Consider the following 21,897-nt stretch of genomic DNA (forward strand, 5'->3'; position numbering starts at 1 on the left):
GAAGTGAAATGCTCTCTTTACACTATGTACACTTTCTCAAGATGATCAATCCTTTTTATTCAAGTGAGTCCAGTTGCCTTCATCATAAACTTGTTAATCACTTACAAAGTCAACAGGGGCATTCCAGGACCAGGGGACAAAATTTCCAAATTGTTAACTCCCAATTTTTTTTGCGCCAGAGCGCTCAAGAATCTCATAAGTAGGGGAGTGGGTGTTCTCTAATCTATCTATTCACTAGTAGCAACCATATCCAATACAATGTCAATACCACCAGCAACGAACAAAAATTGTAATTTTTAATGCAAAAAATGGACAATTTTGACCTAGTATAATGTCTGCCCCATATTTACAGCTGTCCCTCAATTTTGAGTCATAGGGCAACTTGCCCTTCCCTCCTTGGTTGGAACACCTCGTAAAGCAATGTTTGTCAACTTTAAATTGGTACTGATCTTATAATAAGCACCTATCCAATCGCAGTCAATTTGCAAGTCTAATAGTAATTTGCAAATTAATATGCTGATGATGAAGGGAATAAGTTTCAATTGACTACATGTACCAATACCCTTTGAGCGAACCCAGAGATCTGTCCAATGTTTGTATACATCGCTCATGGAGTAGAAAATAGTACAACATCAACACTACCAAATCACATCATTCCAAAAATATCAAATGTCCTTATGGGCGAAGTGTTTAGAAGTAGTATCCTTTTGACCAGGAAATGAAACATGGCATCTCAGTTTTGATATTGTTTTTAGGGCATTAGAAGCAGGGAGTGCAAACTATATGATTCATGAATAATATTTACGGATCTTGTTATCATTCATTGCAAGGAAAAAGTGTACAAAGCTGATATGTTTTAAGATAAGCAATTACATATTAAATTGCACACAAAACCGGTTTATACCACGAGTATGTTCAAACGCATCATTAAATTTTAATAAAAATAAACATATTAAAAAAAATAGCATAAGCCTGACCCACTTGCACATTAACAAAGTTATGGTCATATCAAACCTGCAGTGTCTAAAAGACAAAATGCCAGTGTAGTGATTGTAGCGGCCAAAGTTACAGAGCATTTTGTTATCAAGTTGCCTTGAACAACAGATTCCAACTCTGCTATTCTAGCAAATGCTTATCTATATCAGCTAGTGTGGAAGTACACACAAATAATGCTAAAAAAAGCTACACTAACAGTAACTGCTTGATATGATATTGCCATTACAGTAGATTGCATTCGCATGTGGTTGCAAGCACAAAAACACAAATCAAACTCCTACCACAAAAACAAGACCCAAATGAAAGTACAGAAATGAAATCAAATACTGGAATTTACGTTTTGGTAACACAATGTTTCTTCCCAAGTCACCTGGTGATGTCCGATGGACCAAAATTCAAAACGTAGGTTCCAGTATTTGCTTTAATTTCTGTACTTTTACCAACCGGATGAATAATCTACACCAAGATGTTAAGAACCCAAATGCTTGCACAAGCAATAGAGGCCGTCAGCCTTTCGTCATCTTGTGGGTACAAATGATCTGTGTGTTCATGCGTCGGACACTACACGCAGGGCGCAGCTTGTCACGCAGCTGTTATCGCGAATCAACGCGGTGATTTTGCTGTTCACGCATGGAGATCGAACGACCATCACAGCGTGTACCCACAAGATGGCGGCATATGACGTCACGCTGACGGCCTCTATATTATAACACTGTAGTCTGTAGCTGACTGCATGTAGTTCATTACTCTAGTTAGTAATCAATTTTCAGATGCATTTCATGGTCTTTATAATAATGCAAAACATAGCAGATGATGCCTTGGTTGACAAGCGATTATCAGTCCCAGAACAACGCCAAATATGGATTAAAAGACCTTTGACCTTGGATGTACAACAGCATGTTATGATCTAATGGGAAACTGTGCACATCAACAAACACCATTTCTATCAAAAAGGCAACGTCTGATATAATTTGAAACCACATAAATTACTAGAGTTGGTTCTTCTCTTGGATTTGGACCAAGCTTTAGAATATCGAATGTTGCGTTTTGAAATAAAACAAACCAGAAATTTATCACCCATTGTAAAGATATGGCACATGTACCGAATACATGTACATACATTGGCTGACCTTGTGGATTTCCTGGCCCAGCCATGCTAACCACATAAGGAGATTATACGATTAACCTAGTGCAGCTATTGTCATAGCAGGGTATTATTATGTAATACTCCTGATCCATATTTGGCGTTCTCTTGGACTGATTATGTACATCTTAATATTAGAATAATTTTGTGACCTGATGATATTAGGGACTTCTTGTTACCTCACAAGTCCAGATGGTGTACTGTACAAGCATGTATGTTTTGAGATTGGCAAATTGAAATCAATAAAACAGTATGTCCAGAAGTGTTACTGTCACTGAAACAGCTTTTGAACATTCCTCACTATTAATTAAGTAAAAGTAACATGAATAACCATCACTGTGTCCTCTCTCTTGTACATGAAGTAAGTCGCACAGTATCATATCAAAGTCAATACGATGGGTCTTGTCCTTGGCATAATATTAGAATTCTTATGACTAGGACAAAATTTACTCACACAACCAACCTTTGGTTCAAAAACCTAACAAAGTTCTTTGATGCTATGAAATATTTAGAAACAGTTTATCTTATCAACCACACCCTTCACAGTCATACAGAATAAAGTTCTCTTAATCTACACATTACATACAAATACATGGATTACATAAAGAGTTTACAGAGAAATTACATCATTACATGCAATAAATAATCTTGATAATTTCACACACACACAAAATGCACAGAACTATAATAGTAAAGACCATGTTCATGTTCCATATACAGGGAAGCATATGATTCAAGGTATAAGTTAAATTACAGGTTAATAATAATCACTAAAGGTGGTTTTGGCGACAGCGTAAGTTACAGATACTATGTGGTCTTTCTTTCATTGCATCAGAAGTACCTGACATCATGTATATGGTCTGCATTTCTCCCTCTCAGTATAGGTTTTTTAGCCTGACTTGAGCATTTTGTTTGAGCCTTGCCCACATCAGGATCCAGACATGTCTCCACACAGAACGACCATTTAAAAAAACTTTTGTGAAATACAGATCTATGTGTAAGACGCCTTTGTAAAATGATGCCATAGTACTTGCTATTCAAAATAGAGAAACTGGTGAGCTTGATCTCTGCTCATATGATTAAATAGCAACACATTTTTTTTATTATCATAAAAATACTTAGCAAACATTTTCTGTATATACACCTGCCCATACAACAGTACAGTTTATCAATCAATCAGAAAAAAGCAGAATAACAAAAATATCATTAGGCTAAGTGACGTCCCAGTTTCCCATTCAGACCTGAAACTGACTATTTGTTAAAAAAAGAGGAAAATAGCGCAAAATCATGCTAAAAAAGCTCAAATTGGGCTGAAAATAACAAATAATGCATAATTTCAGGTAAGTTTAAACTGATTCACACAAGCAATGATTTTTACTCACAAAAAATTTTCGAGTCACATCCGTGAAGCTCTTCTTCAGTTGTTATCGGAGACGTTGGTTGACCGGTCACTCAACTCAATAAATGAAGAGCTTATTTCCAAACCGTGTTAAGTCCACAAACCCAAGTTTCTGATTTACCTGTGCGATATTGTTGTGGACTTAACACGGTTTGGAAATAAGCTCTTCATTTATTGACAACTACTTTCCTGCAGCAATACATTGATACGCTATCTTTTACCATGTTTCATAGGAAGACAGTAAAAGTACAGTCTGTTCACATACAAGTACAAACCAAATCTGTGGCATCGGGGGCCGATGTTTGCGTCACACTGCGTGTTAAAAAAAAAGTGACGCGTAAAGAGCGTGGTGCGCTCAGCAAGTACAAATCGCGCAGCAGTTGGCGCGCCAAAGAAGCATTTACACACGCATTGCACTGAAATGATTATTCTCATACCTCCCGTTTCCAAGGTCTATTTACTTTGTACTTCTATGTGGACAGACTGTACTTGTTTTGTTAAATGTCAAGGTACAAAATACTGTATTTCACCAAGAGGTGGCTCACAAACCCAATCTTGAAAAAAAAAATGCAACAGGAAACTGGGCATTGACTTTCATTAGCCTAATGATGAATTTATAACAAATAAGACTGTTTTGAACCTAGATAACTCATTTGCAGTTTTTAACAATAAATACAAACAATATCGGCCAAATAATAGTGGATACTACACTAGCCACGATAAAGCTACAATATAATCATGTCACCGAATGAATGGGAACAAATACTGGGGAATTGGCTACAGTAAGATGACAAAATGAGGTTTTCAAATGTTCGTTTTACATTATATCAACTTGTATTTACTTTAACAAACCCTTTTTCAAGGATATACAGCAGTAACAAATATTCTTTTTTTTAATATATATTATTTTTCTTTCTTTTTTAAAATATTTTGTTGTTGTAAATGGACCTTCAAATATCGAAGTAAAAAAATCATTTTCCAAAATATTTTGATAAATTTAAGTGATAAAATATCAGCAAGTTAATCATGCATGGATAGTATTAAGTTGAATGCTTGTTCTACAAAGTCAGCATAATTATTTCCCTCTAAGCAAAACTTGTGAAGTTGAACTGTTTACCTATCTTAGGGGACACTACAAATCACTAGAGATCATCTTTCTTTTTACAAGTAACATCTCTATCGAGGTTTACCTATATTAAAAAGTATCTTTTATAAGGATAACTGTTTTTTCAGCAACAACAACTAGAAACATCGATTGGGATGCCTCCGCCATGGGGCGATTTAAATTCAGAAAGGTATTATAACAACTAAATGTCAAACTGTATGAGTGGTAAACAAACAAACATAACTTCAAATGACCTCCTTATGTGACCATGGATACCACCAATATATGAAGGTACCCATAATGCAGCTACGACCCATGTTTGGTTGCATTAGGATTTCAACTGTTCATATGAGACCAAATATTAACCTAAGTCTTGAATAATGATAGTTTACAAGTTGACCTCAAATGAACTCTGACCTCAGTATATGACCTTGAACACCACCAATGAGGGTTCCCATAGTGCAGCTATGCCTTAAGTTTGGTTGCAATAGGATTAGAACTGTTCGTATGAGACCAAATTTGAATTTACAAGTTGACGTCAAATGACTTTTAACCTCCGTTATGTGATCTTGGATTTACTACAATCATACAACCAACTCAAGAAGGTACCCATAATTAATGCAGCTATGAACCAAGTTTGGTTGCAATACGATTTCAACTGTTCATATGAGACCAAATATTAACCAAAGTCTTGAATAAGTAGACCTCAAATGACCTTTGAATTCCAGTATATAACCTTGAACAACACTATATCAGATATGGGTTCCCATAGTGCAGCTATGACCACGGTTTGGTTGCAATACAATTTAAACTGTTCATATGAGACCAAATTTTCATGACAGCATCCCGAGGGACAAATGCACAGACATTGCAAAAACAGTATACCTCGTGGTGGAGGCATAACAATTCTCACTATGGAGGAGGCTATGTAAGACGGAGAAAAAAAATACTCTCACTTCCTTCATCCTGGGCTAAAATTTGCACCAATAATTTTCTGCACTTGATACATCAACTGCAGCATATATAGAATTCTATCTATGCTGCTGCCTTGGGGTTGCACAGTCCAATTCTTGGTCTGAAATCTGAATTTGGCTTTCTCACTTAGACAAACATGCACACATCAAATGCAACTCAACCACACAATCAACCATTCTGTTTTCACATACAAGTCTAGTTTTTTGGTACTGTAAAGGCTGATCTTATAAAATAATACTCCAGTGGTTTGATTCACTACCCCAGAGTGCAATTTATTCCTTTCTGTTGTCTTCTGCTATTTCCTCGTCTGTGCTGAACATTTTGACCTTGCACACAGGGGAATTTGTCCAAGAATTTACAGTCACTGATGTCAAAATCATGACAACAAACTCTGCAGTTATAATTCTTTTATGTCTGTTACAAATTAACAAAAACGTGGAAGTATTAACTGGGTTTCTATCTTTTCCATTCCACCCTATCATCATGTTGTATGAGATATCTGCTGAACACATGAGACACTGCAACAGAAGCAGCCAAATCCTATTATACTCTGCATGCTAAAGTACTAAATATATGATGTCCCGTTGATAGTAACGGGGCAAGCCGATATCATAGGGTCTCCTCAAACGCTGCCATCAGGTCACTCTGTCTGTTCATGTCAATGCTACCAGCCAGCTGTGAAATGACAAAAGCAAAAAGATCAAGATTTAAACAAATGTTATTATAATCAAAGATGGCTTGTTTCCTATTTATTTCTTAACCCTAACGCCCTCGCTGCTTTTTGGCGAGGGGGAAGGAAAGAAGGAAGGAAGACTCAGGTGCGGTTTTGAACCACCAACCCTTCGGGTGCCAGACTCGTGCACAGGCCTACCTTGCCACGGGGGTGTAGCTTGCCCGGCCAAGCTTTCCGCGACCATATGACTGTTCGCATGACGACGCAATCACATTACGTGGGATACCTGCCCATAGCTATGTTTTGTGAAGTGTGTTTTTTGGTTGTTTAGTACGGTTAGGGTTAAGGCCAGAGTAATGGAAGACACATTCGTCCACGACCGAATTTGAGATATTTTGATATTTATCAACACTAAGATGTATTCTTTCACTTGAAACTGATAAAATACAACTTGCTAATATTTATTCGTATTTTGCTTGATTTATTTCACTCCTTTCAACTCTAAAAAGTCACATGGCTCAAGACAGCTTAGTAAATTGGCGGAAATAATGAGTCAGAAATGCGCTGAATGCGAAATATTGTGATTACTGCAGCGATCTTGGCGTCGCGTGTCGTGGCGCAACTCTGCGCGTATGTCCAACCCAGTCAAGGCGCATTCGGTATGTTGTTAACGCCAGCAAATGTGGTGTAAACAAAACAAAAATTTGCAGTCAAAATGCCACTTAGATTTTTTAATTATTTTGAATTTTGGCGCACTGAAAGCAGACATTATAGATTCATTGGTGCAAAAAGATGCATATTTAGACCATGCACCAGATACAGCTTTTACAAGTGTGAAAGTCTTACCGTTTTAAAATTCAAGGACGTTTTGTGCATAATTTTGACATTTTTTTACTAAAACGTCTATTTCTCAGAGTTCACTTTTGACAATATTGCGCGATTTTTGTGACAAGATAACTCGAAAAATATGCAAGCAAAGGGTAAACTTTTTGCACTATCCTTTAGAGTACATCAAAGTCTAGGGAAGGTTTTTTTATTTTTTCAAAATATTAGTTTTAAACAAAAATATACACCATTATGTGCAATTTTTAGCTTAATAGAGTGACAAAATAGCTTTTTTCACATGTTTTTTTCAATATTTGAAAAAAGAGACAATTTCAAAAAATAAAAAACATTCCCTAAGTTCATGTCTCTTCTTCATGAAAAGCTAACTGAATTTTTTACTCCGAACACATTTTCTAAAAAAAAAAAAAAAAATTGGGGTAAAAAAATGAATTTTTGTGATTTTTTCAAAAACTTGAGATTTTTGAACAAATCTGACGTCACCATGGGATTCCTTGACTCATTTCCTTTCCAAAAATGTATAGTTTTATATACTTTGGACATACAATTCAGAAATAATGAAGCTCGAAAAGGTTCATGTTCTCTCCCATTACTCTGCCCTTAATACCAAGTTATGATACAAATATATGTTTGAATTTCAAACCAATCTTGGATAATTTGGTAGGCCAAATTTGCCAGTGCATTCCAAAAGATTTTTGGGTAGGGAAGTAACATAGCTTTCTGTCCAAGCGGGTGCATTACCCAAATGAGTAGACAACATCAGCGATATGGTTCAATTGATTTCTATATTTCCATCTAATGACTCCTAGCCAATAAATAGGTCCTTCTCTATCATTTCCCCATTATACCCAGCCCAGAGGCTCTGCATTCCTCAGGAACCTCTGCTCTCAAACATAATGCATTATTGAGAGGTTGGATGATGCCACTTACTCTTGCTCTTTTCTGCCTTTCTTGTTCTCTCAATTTATCCCTCTCTCGACTTGATTGCTGTCTCTGCATATTTTCTTGTTGTCCTCGTCTGGCTCTCTCTAGAGCTTCGTCCTCCTCTCTCTCCCTGCAAATGAAGCACAAAAACCACTAGAATTTTTGCGGCTCTCTGGTTGCATGCAGTTGCCTCCACCTTGACATACATTGTTTTAACCAGGGCCATTTTACTTGAAGCTGGGGGGGGGGGGAAATGAGCTACCAAATGAGTGTATTTTGCAACAAAAACCTAGAGGAATTTGAAGAGTCCCAATTGGTCACATCACTATACGCCTTACCACTTCCAAGAAATTGCTCTTTTTTATGCAAATTAGCTACCAAATTAGCATATTTTGCGATGAAAACCTAATAGAATTTAGCGACTGCTAATTGCCACCCCTACACCAACTCACATCATGACACAATTTTGCTTTTGACACACCCTGGGATACCTCCGTGGAGGGATAAAATATACAGATCAAAATACTAACAAGTTTTTTTTTTTTGTTTTTTTTAACTCCTGGATGGCCTGACACACTGTGGGAAGTGAAGAAATGGGATTTAAAGCATTCCCATATGATAGAAGAAATCAGGTGGTATTGGAAAAATGTTTGATTGGTAACATTGTGCTGGGTAACACCAGTAGGTATATAGTGACAAACAAAACCTTGGGCAAAGCCCAGCTCACACACAAGCTCAGTATATGCTACCAAGTGTACACTCAAATATGACGAGTGCCTACCTTTTTGGATGCTTAAAACTCTTTAAAGGTGTTTAACCTGAGCATCACAGAATTGATATAATAGAATTACATTGAATTCTTCACATAAGAATGACTAACCTTTGCCGTTCTCTTTCCAGTCGCTGTCTTTCATACTCAGCTGCTTGCTTTTGTTGTTTCCTCATTTCCTCTTGTACTCTCAGTTGTTTTTCCTGAAAGGTAACATGAGTTACGATACAATGTCATTTTCAAAGATAATTTGTGCAACAGGTGAGGTGAACAGTGTTTAATATACACAAGTTATGAACTCACTATGGACCACAATGGCCTCAATTAAACAATCTAGAGCAAAATTTGACCTTAAGTTGCAGTGTATGAGTTTTGTACCCAAATTTTCAAAGGTCATTCAATGAATGTGCAACTGTATTTGAGTTAAAGAAATGTGCCCTGATAGATGAGCATGTTGTGGATCCTAGTGACTGGGCTATGGATAAACAGCATATGAACACTGACCAAGTTATAAAGCACTGCACTCAAGTTTGCCCGGCAATTGTCAGTAGTTTTTATGTTACGTCACCACATCTATAGAAATGCTTTTTTTGCCCCTGGCCCTTCCCTCATGTTTTGAAAAATATAAAACAGACAATACAAATGGTGATGACTTAATTCAAGTCTGTATAGTGTCATTCATTTCTAAATTTGTTCCCACAAACCATTTATCATACCATCAATGCACATTAGGGTGTGGCAAAAACACTTTTTTCTCGAATCGACTTGGAACTCTCTGAGAATTTTACTGGGGTACCTACTACTATTGTGCTGAAATATCTGTACGATCGAAGCATGTTTCGCCCAGGCAGTAAATTTTCACAAAACCCCTACCTATTTCCTATTTCTTACTGTATAACTCTATAGAGAAATCAGTAGGAACAACCTGGGAAAAGTAGGCATTCAGATGATATTATAGCCAAAATTAAACACATTGGGTATTTTGTTTGGACACTCTAAAACATCACCAGATAGCAATCAGTCTCAAATTGGTTACCATTATCTTTTGCTCAAGACAGGTATGTAGTTTTTAGGGGTAGGGGTAGCATTATGGAGCATTTCCCAGTTTTACTCAGTCAAATTTCACAATTTTGATCTTATTACATTGGTATGAACAGCAGCATTACCAAAAATAAACAATCAATGATTTTTGGGTAGCCATGTCTTGATCAGAGGTCAAAAGAGCCAAAAACATGCATTTTTGGCTTGGAACAAGTCTAACTCTAAGCACTCATTTTTTTTTCTTTGTTACTATGATTAAATGATTGGTTATAAAAATGAACCATGTCTTTTCCCAGAATTAGAATGCATAAACTGAAATTAGTCTTAATACAAGTCTTGGGGCTTGATTGTCACAGCATACTATTAAAAACCACCCTAAAAACGCATGATTTTGGCCCGTATCAATTGGCAAAATATTAAAATTTGACTCTTATTGCCAGCTAGGACTAACTAGAGGATTAGGATTTAGCTGTTTCATTTGGCAAAACAGGTTAATATTTTTTAAAAAAAAAAATTAGTGCTGTATTTTTCTGGAATGGGGAGTAGTAAAATTATCTTAGAAACAACACGTCTTTTTCGCCACACCCTAATGCACATGATTGTGTAAAGATTAATGAGTCACATATCGGCAATTTTCAACAAGAAGATTTTTACATCATTTTCTGGCAGTTTACAAATGCTACATTTTGATGCAAATCCCATCAAAATTGGACTTTTGGTTATCGAGTTATGAGCAATTTATCAATGGCTGAAAACAATATAAAACAAAAAAATCTGAACATTGTTTTTGCCAATATCTCAAAAACAATATTAGCGACATGCGACTCATTCCCCTTGATCATGTCACATATGATAATGACAAGTCTAACAATAAATCAAATAACTGTACATGCTTGCTTGCTTACCCTTTCTTCTTTCTCTTTTGCTGCCTTTCTGAACATTTCAAAGCTGCTGCTGCTACGTGGTGCCGGTTTATTTTGTTTCATAGATTTGGCTGCATTGGCTAAGTTAGACCAGGAACCAACATTATGAATTCGCAAATCCTGTAAAACACAGATTAAATTTAAAGAGAAATATATTTAACCACAAAATATTACCTACCCCCATATACAGGGTGCACAACTTTTAAGTTCCCCCCTAAATACTTTTTTATATTAATCGAAAAATATCTGACGAAATGCAAGCTTGTAAAAAGACATGAATAGCCTTATTTGTTTTACACCTATGGAACAAATTGTAGCGTCACACGTCATTGCGTTCAGTCACAATGGTTCATTATGTAAAACTAGAATTACGCGGTTCGTAATTAAGGTGGCCCTCACATAACTATACACCACATGAGGCCACCATATACTATCACAATACCAAGTTTGATATAATATTGGATGGCTGAGCATGATACCATAACATATCGGATGAGTCATAAAAATATCGGACGAGCCAACGGCGAGTTCGATATTTGTATGACAAACCGATATGTTATGGTATCATGCTAAATAAGCTATCCAATATTATCATTATTAGGTTTTCTTAACTCCTAATAACCATGAAAACATAATAATGAAGTTGATCGGTGATTGGGTTTAAGCTGGAGAGTGGAATAATGGAAATGAAGGCAAAATATGCAAATGAGCTCATTAATATTCATAAATATGCAAATAAAATGACACAAAACTATTCAGCACATCACGGCCCTGATTTGGTAAAATGATCTAACTTGATATTAAAATCGCTGTTTCGAGAAAAAGAGCTTTAAAGTTTGAACACTTGACGTTTTTCTTTTTGAATAAAATAAATTATTAAACAGATCTAATGTCTTAGAAAATATAAAAATCTCATTATTTGGTGGCATGGTGGTGATTTTAGGATGTCACCAATGGAAAGAGCGCCCTCACAGTATCCATGATATGGATTGATCTCAAAATGTCCAAATTTCAAGTAAGATCGTTTTACCCAATCAGGGCCGATCAGGCCACCATATCCTATCACCGTACCAAGTTTGAAGGTGATCGGTGATTTCGTTAAAGCTGCAGAGTGGATTAATGACAATGTAGGCCAAATATGCAAATGAGCTCATTAATATGCAAATAACATGACACAAAAGTATACAGCACATGAGGCTACCATAGACTATCACCGTAGCAAGTTTGAAGTTGATCGGTGGTTGCGTTTTAAGCTGCAGAGTGGATTAATGACAATGTAGGCAAAATATGCTAATGAGCTCATTAATATTCATAAATATGCAACTAATGCGACACAAAAGTATACAGCACATGAGGCCACCATATACTATCACCGTACCAATTTTGGAATTGATCGGTGATTGCGTTTGTGCTGCAGAGTGGATTAATAACAATGTAGGCAAAATATGCTAATGAGCTCATTAATATTCATAAATATGCAAATAATGCAACACAAAACTATATAGCACATGAGGCCACCATATCCTATCCCTGTACCAAGTTTGAAGTTGATCGGCCATGGCGTTTGAGCTGCAGAGTGGATTAATGAATTTGCTTCCGCCCGGACAAACAAAGATACAAAGAAAGAAACAAACAGGCAGGCAAGGGAACAAACAACCATCTGGATGATAACATAAGCCCCACATATATGTGGGGGCCAAAAAGAGACCATTTTAAACTGTGTGAACAGTTGCATCTGAGTCCATAGGAGTCAACTCTCAAACAATACAGCAGGCCAGGCCTATTCATGTGTTTGTTCAACAACTCTTCCTATACCTTTGTACAGGCGCCAACTGTTGTTAATCCGTTATGAATCCACACTTTACCAGTAGCATATACGCGTCAGAAATTTGCCATACCTGGAACTTATGTGCGCTACATTATTTTGGAGGAAGGGGCTAAATACTGCCCTTTCATTCTGTAGTTCTTTTGCTGCTATCAACAGGAAAGCATTGATCTTCTTGTAATTTTAGTGGCAATGACAAAACTGGTCTTTCCTCATGAAATAAACGTGTAAATTTGACAATCTTTAGCTTGTTTCGTTATTGAAAGCGATAAAATCATGTTTCGCCGTTGTTCATCATCGATTAACAACTCGCGTCTGGTGCGTGTGCATGGTTTACTACTTCGCTCAAGCAGTTTAGCTGCCCTCGCGAGGTAAACCACACAGATGACGCATCATTGTTAATCAGTGATGAACAACTGTGAAACATGATTGAATTCCTAATCAAAGAAAACCAGACTGCCGTGGGCTCAACTTGAAATTTGAAAACAGCCTCTTTTCTTACATAATTAACCATTATGACTGAACGCCATGATGTATGACGCTATAAATTGGTCCACAGGGGCAAAACAAATAGGGCTATACATATCTTTTTACATTTTTACATTTCGTAAAATATTTTTCGACTTATTTTTTAAAAGTATATAGACCCAATGAAATACTACATCACTCATCCTCATTTATAGTTAGATCCTGTCTACCAAGAGGCCTCCACGGGGCAATTTGCATGAAAATAAAATAATAAACCTAACATGTCTTACGCTATTTTGCACGGTTTGTATTTGAAGGACATAACTGGTTTGCATGATGCTGTGTTGCTCGGTTTGTATTGGAAGGAGATTGGTGGCTTGGGTGATTATCTTGGGGAATGGAAGTTATTATATTCATGTATTTTTTTGGAAACCTGTATTCTTCCTTACATCACCGCTAGCTTGATTTGTCTATTATTATTAGGGCACCCCTAACCTCACCATACCTCATCTCAATTGCAACCTGACTGTATCCTTTGCTCAATACTACCCTTATTAGGCTAAAAAATTATGCTATGTCTAAAAGGCCTGAGCAGTTTAAAAACGGGTGCAAAATGTGTGGGGTTTTTTTTAAAGATTTTTTTATAACTTAATTTTGAATTGAGATGTCAAAATTTTTACATCAAAAAACTGAAAAAAGAAAAGGGAAATGAAAAATGAATTTGCTGTTTCAGCTGACATGGACGTGTTACGTAAAACGAATGTCCACAGGGGCTTTGAGACATAGCATTTGTACTTGTACTCTTTACTGTAGACACACACATGCTGCTCAACCAAGTAAGTATACAGAGCACATAATGGCATGAAACAGTCAGCATTAAGATTCAAGTTTTTTTCACCACACTGATTTTCTCATGAACCATAGTTATATTAAAATTCATAGTTACAGCTTCACTTAAATTTGAACGATTTTCCATTTTTTAATATTATTTTCAACATAGCTTTACCTTCTTTGCTGCTGCTGAACTTGCTTTAGATTCCCCAAGCTTCTTCAGATTTTCCGAGCTACCACTGGAGCTTAAACCACCACCACCACCACCTGCCAAAGATGCTAAGCCTGCAAATACCAATTCACATTGCAATGTCATCTTTAATATTGATCTTTTTTTGAAAAATTCAACACATACATAAATTAGAATTATGCGGTTCTCGACAGTTCTTTAAGCAAAGAGTCGGTCCAATGCCTCCACCTTCACGCGCATCATTTTATCATTTCAATTTCACTGAAATTTATATTAAAAACCTTCAATCTTTAGCGATTTGACCCCGAATGACTCCAAACTGGCCTTCACATTATTTGTCTTTGGATAGTCATGAATTGTCAACTGTAACCTTTACATATTTCAGCATAGGCCTGAAATTGAAAAAATCAGTGTTTGAAAAGTTGTCCATACAGAGTGTCCCTGAACAAACTGTATCATCAGAAATTTAATTGTTTTGATATCTTAACGCCACAACTAAACATAACTAAATAACTGGTGTGGTTGAGGGATAAATCAGCTATCACATATTTTTTAATTTTGACAATTAACCACACCCTTTTTGAAATTTAAGAATTTTACAAAGTTTTCATTTCTCATTTTCAAACCGTTCCACAGATTCACATATCAATCGATGAGAAATTGAATGTTTTAGTGAAAAAAGTCAAAATTATGCACAAAACGGTAAGACTTTCAAGTTTGTAAAAGCTGTATCCGGTGCATGGTCTAAATGTGCATCTTTTGCACCAATGAATCCATCCCCAATGTCTGCTTTAGTACGCCAAAATTCAAAATAATTTAAAAATTCGAGTGGCATTTTGACTTATTTTGATTACACACATACCGAATGGCCTTGACTGTTTCGGACATACGCGCAGGGTTGCGCCACGTCATGCGACGCAAATCTTGCACGTAATCACAATATTTTACATTGTCGCATTCCTGACTCATTGTTTCCTGCCAATTTACTGAGCTGTCTTGAGCCATGTGACTTTTTGGAGTTGAAAGGAGCGAAATAAATCAAGCAAAAAAAGATATTTGGTCAGTTTCAAGTGATAGAATACATCTTAGTGTTCATAAGTATTAAGAAATCTCAAATTTGAGCGTGTCTCCCTTTATTCTGCCCTTATGGTCGTGTGTGCGCATTGTATATATTTGGAAATACGCATGTAGTCAGATCATTCCAATTGTGAGATTTATGTTTAGGCTCACCTGTTTCCATTGGCTTCATCATCATTGGACTACTTGGTCTACTGTTGGTCCGGCTATTGGAGCCACTATTTGGCGCGGATGGAATGTCATCATCTCCAATCATAAACTTCACTGGTGGATCCGAAGACGGTCGCTCGATCACCGACGATGGGATGCTCATGCTCATGATAGGCGATTTGGGCTTGACTTCTAGGGATGACACTGGTATCAACTGTGGAGGCTGGATGGCGGTGGATGCACAATTCTCTGAGGTTGAATTTTCGCAATCGGTACTGATGATAGCAGATGAGCAGCGGATACCTTTGGTGGTTGCTGTATAACACTTTGCTGCTGCAACACAGGGGGCACTTTAGCCTGTGTTTGTGACTTTGTGGGCGGAGGTTTGCTCACAGGTTGGACTAGTGACATGGGTTTTTCCTTGGGCTGCATGACTATCGGTGAGGGCATGATTGGTTTGCTTTGTAGCATTGGCTGCTGCTGTTGTTCCTCCTGTAGTGTTGGCAGCTTGGGTAATGTTGCTTGAAGACTAATGGGTGGTGATAATATTGGGAGACTTATTGGTGGGGGTGATGTTGGGAGACTTATTGGTGGGGGCGATAATGGGAGGCTTTCAAAAGGGCTGTGAAGTAGTGATGGAGGAGATGATGGAAGGCTGATTGGAGAACTCACACTGGGTGGTCTTGATGTAGCTGTATGAAGGATAGAAACAGTTAATGCAATCAATTTAATACTTTTCATTCTGTCTGATTTGGATCCAACATTATTTCTGTATATTTTATCATCTTTTATCGAGACATCAATTTTGACAAAACAAACAATACTTGTTGTAACAACTGTTGAGATTTTTGATTTCTTCTTTTACTAAATGACTTAAAAAGATAGTTTTGTGTATGAAAATGCAATGGAGCAAATAAATCTGCAATCAATACAGCATTGATTGCTAATTGAACAGGGCACCTACCTCATCAAATCGCTCTTAATACCTCTTCGAAAGTGACAGGTGTCATCGAAGCTGGTACAGATAATTAAATGAATTAAACTCCTTTGAATGAATCACAAAATGATAATTTTTACCTTGTCCCACAGGTTGTGTTTGTAAGGGTGGGGGTGCAACAATTGGTCTTTGTTTGCTGACTGGCAAGGCTGCGGCTTTACTGCTAGGCCTCATAGGCTGGGCAGGTAAACTGGTATGAGCTGCTGGAAGTCGACGCACTAACATCACAACAAGGAAATCAGAAAAACATAATAAACATTAATCATTTCACAGGGCACTTTTGATGGCTTGGAGCACATATCACGTCGGGTTCATCAAATAGTGATGTATCGTAAGGATAACTGGAAAGTGCATTTTGGAGAGAAAAACAAGTTTGAAAAAATGCTGATTTCTAATAAGGTTGTGTTGTTGTTAGTGTTTTAGTCCTCAAGTACTTTCCTTGGCCTCGAGGACTCCTCGTATCGTACGATACACCACTATCTGATACATTTTTTTCTACATTCTTTACCATTTTCTTACCATACGCCAATTTAATTATTTTTAAAATTAAAATTACTAATTATTTATTTAATGTTCTGCTTTGGGTAAGTAATTGAAGAGGATGAAATTTAAACATATATACCCAAAGTCGGTACACTATAATGCGGCTGCTTGCACAGGTAGACCGTCGCTTAGGTACCTGACTGGTGCACACAAAGTACCTACAATCCTACAAACTACCAATGCTGTTACAGCACAGGACCAACCAGCAGTGGTATGGTACTACACTGGTACTCTCCCGGTACTGCACAGTACCCCAGCCTGGTGTACCTGTACAGGAAGTCCCAAAATGAATCTTGTAGTGTATTTCTTATGCAATCCCTGTGTTTGTGGCAAATTTGATTCAAGTGAACATCAGACTCATTTTACTTGAAAGCATCCTGTATAATGCTTACCCGATTCAGATTTGGGTTTATGATGAACTGGAAGATTTGCATGAGCTGCCAATTGATTGGTTAGTTCCAGCTGCTGTTGCTGTAATGCTTGTTGCTGCTGCTGTATGCTTGGCGCCTATCAAGAAACAAAATAAAATTATGCAAAGGAATTATAACTGGACACAGCAGCAGCCAATCGGCCATGATACAGTTGTGCTGCAAGGTCAGGGGTTCATACACACATTGTATTCAGTATTCTAAATCTTCAGAGAATAAACACCATTTGTTGCTGTAAAAATTGTGTTCATCTTTCCAAAATATGGGACAAGATTTTCTGCCTCAATGTTTGTTTGTGCAGTTCATACGGTGATGATACTTATGCAACAAGACCAAAATAAATTGTGAAATTTGACTGGGTACAACTGGGTAAATTCTCCATAATGCTACCTCTACTCCTTAAAGGGAGTCTCCGATTTTCAAAATTCCCGGGCGCCAAACTTGACGAGTGCAATGACATCCCAGTAATACAATGAAGGCTGACGACAAATGAGCACAAATAACCATTACGTCATTGCACTTAGACAATTTCGACGTGGGAATTTTGAATATCGCGTGTTGAGAGCCGACTGTTTTATTCTTTTTTATGGTCAATATGACCATACAACTGTAGAAAACACAGCCAAATTAAAAAGTAGCCACTAGTTACATCCCCATTTAATCAGAGTCTGGTAAGTTTATGGCAAAATAATTTATATAATAATTTTCTATACACTTTCCTTCGAAGGTTGATACCAAATTTGATATTAAAAATTGAATCATCGTGAGCATAGGAACCATTGTTTGGAAATATGTGCAATTTAAAAAATGACAAATTACGAATTGACCACGCAAAAGCCAATGCATGGTATCAGCTTATTATGTGGCCCGAAGCAACCCGTACAGGAATCATTGTACACTTGCCTGCGCACAATTAAAAGAGCGGGGTATTTGATTTGGATTTTGACATGCATGGGTAAACCTTTAATATCAATGAAATTAGACCTCTCAGATTCGTGTAGATGTGTAGATGTTGAGAAGAGGTGGTTTATAATCGATTAACCTGCCGGCCTATTCAGGCAACGTAATTCTTGGCACTCAAGCTAGCTCCGCCGCGTGATACAACTCCCTATGTCATTTTTAAAATTGCAATAATTTCCAAACAACGGTTCCTATGCTCACGATGATTAAACTTTTGATATCAAATTTGGTATCAACATTCGAAGAGAAGTGTATAGAAAATTATTGTATAAATTATTTTGCTATAAACTCATCTCCAAATGTATACTTTTATGTCTTGTATGAATAATTACAAAGTTATGGCACTTTTACTACATGCATGTCTGAGAGTACACAGCTACCTTAAGCTTGTATGTTGTGTATATATTACTAAATCTGAACGACTCATGCTGCTGTAAGGTCTTTTCCTTTAGACAATCAAAAATGTTACAGTAAATTACAGTGACATGTTTTGAAGGGAGGGAGGGAGGGGTAAATTTACCTGTTGTTCAAGTTGACCCTGTTCTTGCATTAACTGTTGCTGTTGTTTGGCTTGTCTAGCTGCTGCTGCCGCCGCCGCTGCTGCTGCAGCAGACGCTGCCGATGCTGGCTGTTGCTTACCAGCCTTACTGCCTTTGGTCTTTTTCTTCTTAGCAGGAGATGCTGATAAAACAAAACATCATTACCACACTTATTTCAACACTTACAGTTTTGCTGTAGAAAATGATGCTATTTCAGATGCTTCTATGTTTTGCTCTCTGTGTTACTAGTATCTCAATCTGAGGAATTTACAAACTCATTTAACTTACAAAACCCTTTTAGTATTAGGGATTCAATCATGTTTCACAGTTGTTCATCACCGATTAACAACGATGCGTCCGCTTCGTCTGCATGGTTTACTTCGCGAGGGCAGCTAACCATGCAGACGCGCCGGACGCGAGTTGTTAATCGGTGATGAACAACGGCGAAACATGATTGAATCCCTTTCAACAACGAAACAAGCTAAAGATGTCTAATTCACATGATTATTTCATTCGGAATGTCCGTTTGTCATTGCCACTCAACCTTACAAAAAGATCGCGGTATTTCTCTGTTGATATCAGCAATAAAACTAAAGAATAAAGCGGTAATATTTATCTGCTACCGCCAACATAATAGAGTTCATGTTTACACATATGTTCCAGGCATGACAAATTTTTAGCGCTTATGCGTAACGCGTAACCTTGCGTTTGTGTATACGCTACTGAACTGTGGATTCATCACGGATTAACAACGGTTGGCTCCTGTACAAAGGTATAGGAAGAGTTGTTGAATATTATTTAAGTCATTGAATTAGCCCATTCAGGGAGCAAACTACCTTCTTAATAATAGGTGGACATTAAAGACATTAGTCCTGTATAAACTTCTGGAGTTCACTCAAAACTTTGCGAAAGCAATTGGTATCATTGATCTTCACATGGTGCTGGCTTCACATAGCACTATTTTGCACTTACAGGGTTGGGCGATATATGCAAGTTGCCATTTTAGCCCAGTAAAAAAATGATCCATGAAAAATTAAACATGGCCAAAAAGGGGCAATTCTTAATTTGAGGAACTAAAATTCAAGAGAGTGAACAAACAAACACTGCTTTAGATGTACCGTATTCGACCTAATACATGTAGTTGACCACTTTCAATTAAACTGATGACACCATTAAGCAGAATTCTAAACCAGATGGTTTAGATGGTAAATTGATTTAGACATTTGACAGAATCTAGCTGTAAGAAAGGGACGCTTGTACTTGGAAAAAAGTAGGGGCGCTTATTAGGGGACAGGCCCTAATTAGATCGAATACAGTACCCAAAGCCTGTGTATTTTGCTTACTACATTACACCAAGTTTCTTTTTTCTGTCAGTCAGCAGTGGGCAGTCATTTTCTGCTACAATTTGATACTGGCCTGCCAGCATGACAGGAAGGTTATGTGAGGCTGAGCAAGGCATTCATCACACACAATATTTATGTCAATCACCTGAGAGCAGCTGCTGGTTCAAGCTAGTCAAATTGTGATACTGATGCACCAAAACCCATGATGAATAATGGCAAGACCAAGAGCAAGCAAAGTCTTTTCTTTCCATCCTTGAAGTGAAGTCCTTCAATGGTTTGGCACTTACCCAAGTTAGTGATAGTCTTCTCCATTTCCAAAATCAGATTTATAGCAATTAATGTTAAGAAGCTCTCTAATAGATTTATCTCCAGGGATTTATATTATCACTTGAAGAGTGAAGAGCTAGGCAACAGCGAAAGTCTCCAAAAAAGCTAAGCGAAATCATTCCATCTCAACTCACCCAGAGGATGGCAGGTGATGTTACTCCAACAAAATGTTCCATTTTGGTCACAATGAATGCACAGAAAATATCAACTTGATAATTATAGTCCTGTTGTTTTTGCACTACAAAATCTGGACATTTTGCATGGAGCTCGGGACCACCCTCTTTTGCTCTCACGCATCAGGCCACTGAAAAGTTGCATTTTATTTCCTCATTAATTTGAAACAAAAGGGGGTATGAAGCTACAAATTACAATGCTGGGTAACTTTTAACCAAATTTTCAGATTCTGCCATCAAAAACATTGTATCTGCCTTTCTTTCAACATACTGACCCCCTCAAAATTCCCTTTTGTCAAGCAGAAGTGCTAAAAAAACCCATATGCAACACCTCAATTGCAGGATTGTAATACCTTGGTGCATATGTGCTATTACAAGCCAAATTAGCCTTTTTATACAGTTAGTTTGGAATAAGGTGGGGTTGAAAGTTGGGTGAAGAGCAATAAATATCAAATTGGCACCCTCTCCCAAGGGACAGTTTACCTTGTGGACATTTTGCCAAAACATTGCCCAAGGGGTATTTATTTTGGAAAACATTTTTAACAATATTGGGCATTACTGTATTAAAATCTTGTAATATTTGAACGCGTACGTTTTCAAGATTTTGTATGTGTTGGACTTAGAACTTGAAGGGGTCTGCATAGTGTGTGAACGCGTAAATGTGTGTTTTGTGCGTTAAAGTAAACCCTGGTTTTGATACCAGAAATGGGTAATGCCCACCAACTTGCACACGCCATATTGTAATAGACATTAGGCTTAGTGGAGTATGCACTTGCCATTTTCAGCATCAAATGCCACATCATATTATGACAGTTAAAGGAATCCCCCAAATAGGTTATACCCTGGCTGTCAACTTTTTGGAATTGCTTGGCGTGAGATGCTGTCCAACAGTGTCTTACAGAATTATTGTTTGCTGAATATAATAATTGTTCATTTTTTACTCTAACCATGATTATTAAGGAATCAGATAGCAACATTTGCAGTATTTTTGTGAGACCTGAGAGCACATCAGACACATTGAATTGCATTCTGAATACGAGGAATGTCTTCCAGATATCAAATAATTTTGATTTTTTTTTTTTTTTTTTTTAAATTAGCGATATAACACAAATTTTATCCTTGAAGTAAACTTATAAATCTAATGATATGTACATAAAGTGCATGTAGCTGGGATGAAAAGCCGACCATCAATTGAAGATACTCATTTTTTTCCAAAATTTGATCATTTACAGTCCTTGAAGTAAACTTATAAAT

The 21,897-nt window shown here is 37.1% G+C and overlaps 1 pseudogene; it reads right to left on the bottom strand.

Annotated features, from left to right (window-relative positions):
* Positions 1-5,835: 5,835 nt before the first annotated feature.
* The window catches only part of LOC140136965 (uncharacterized), a 60,078-nt pseudogene continuing 44,016 nt past the window's right edge, over positions 5,836-21,897 (bottom strand).

Source organism: Amphiura filiformis, chromosome 17 (genome assembly GCF_039555335.1).
Source record: "Amphiura filiformis chromosome 17, Afil_fr2py, whole genome shotgun sequence".
Taxonomy (NCBI): Eukaryota; Metazoa; Echinodermata; class Ophiuroidea; order Amphilepidida; family Amphiuridae; genus Amphiura; species Amphiura filiformis.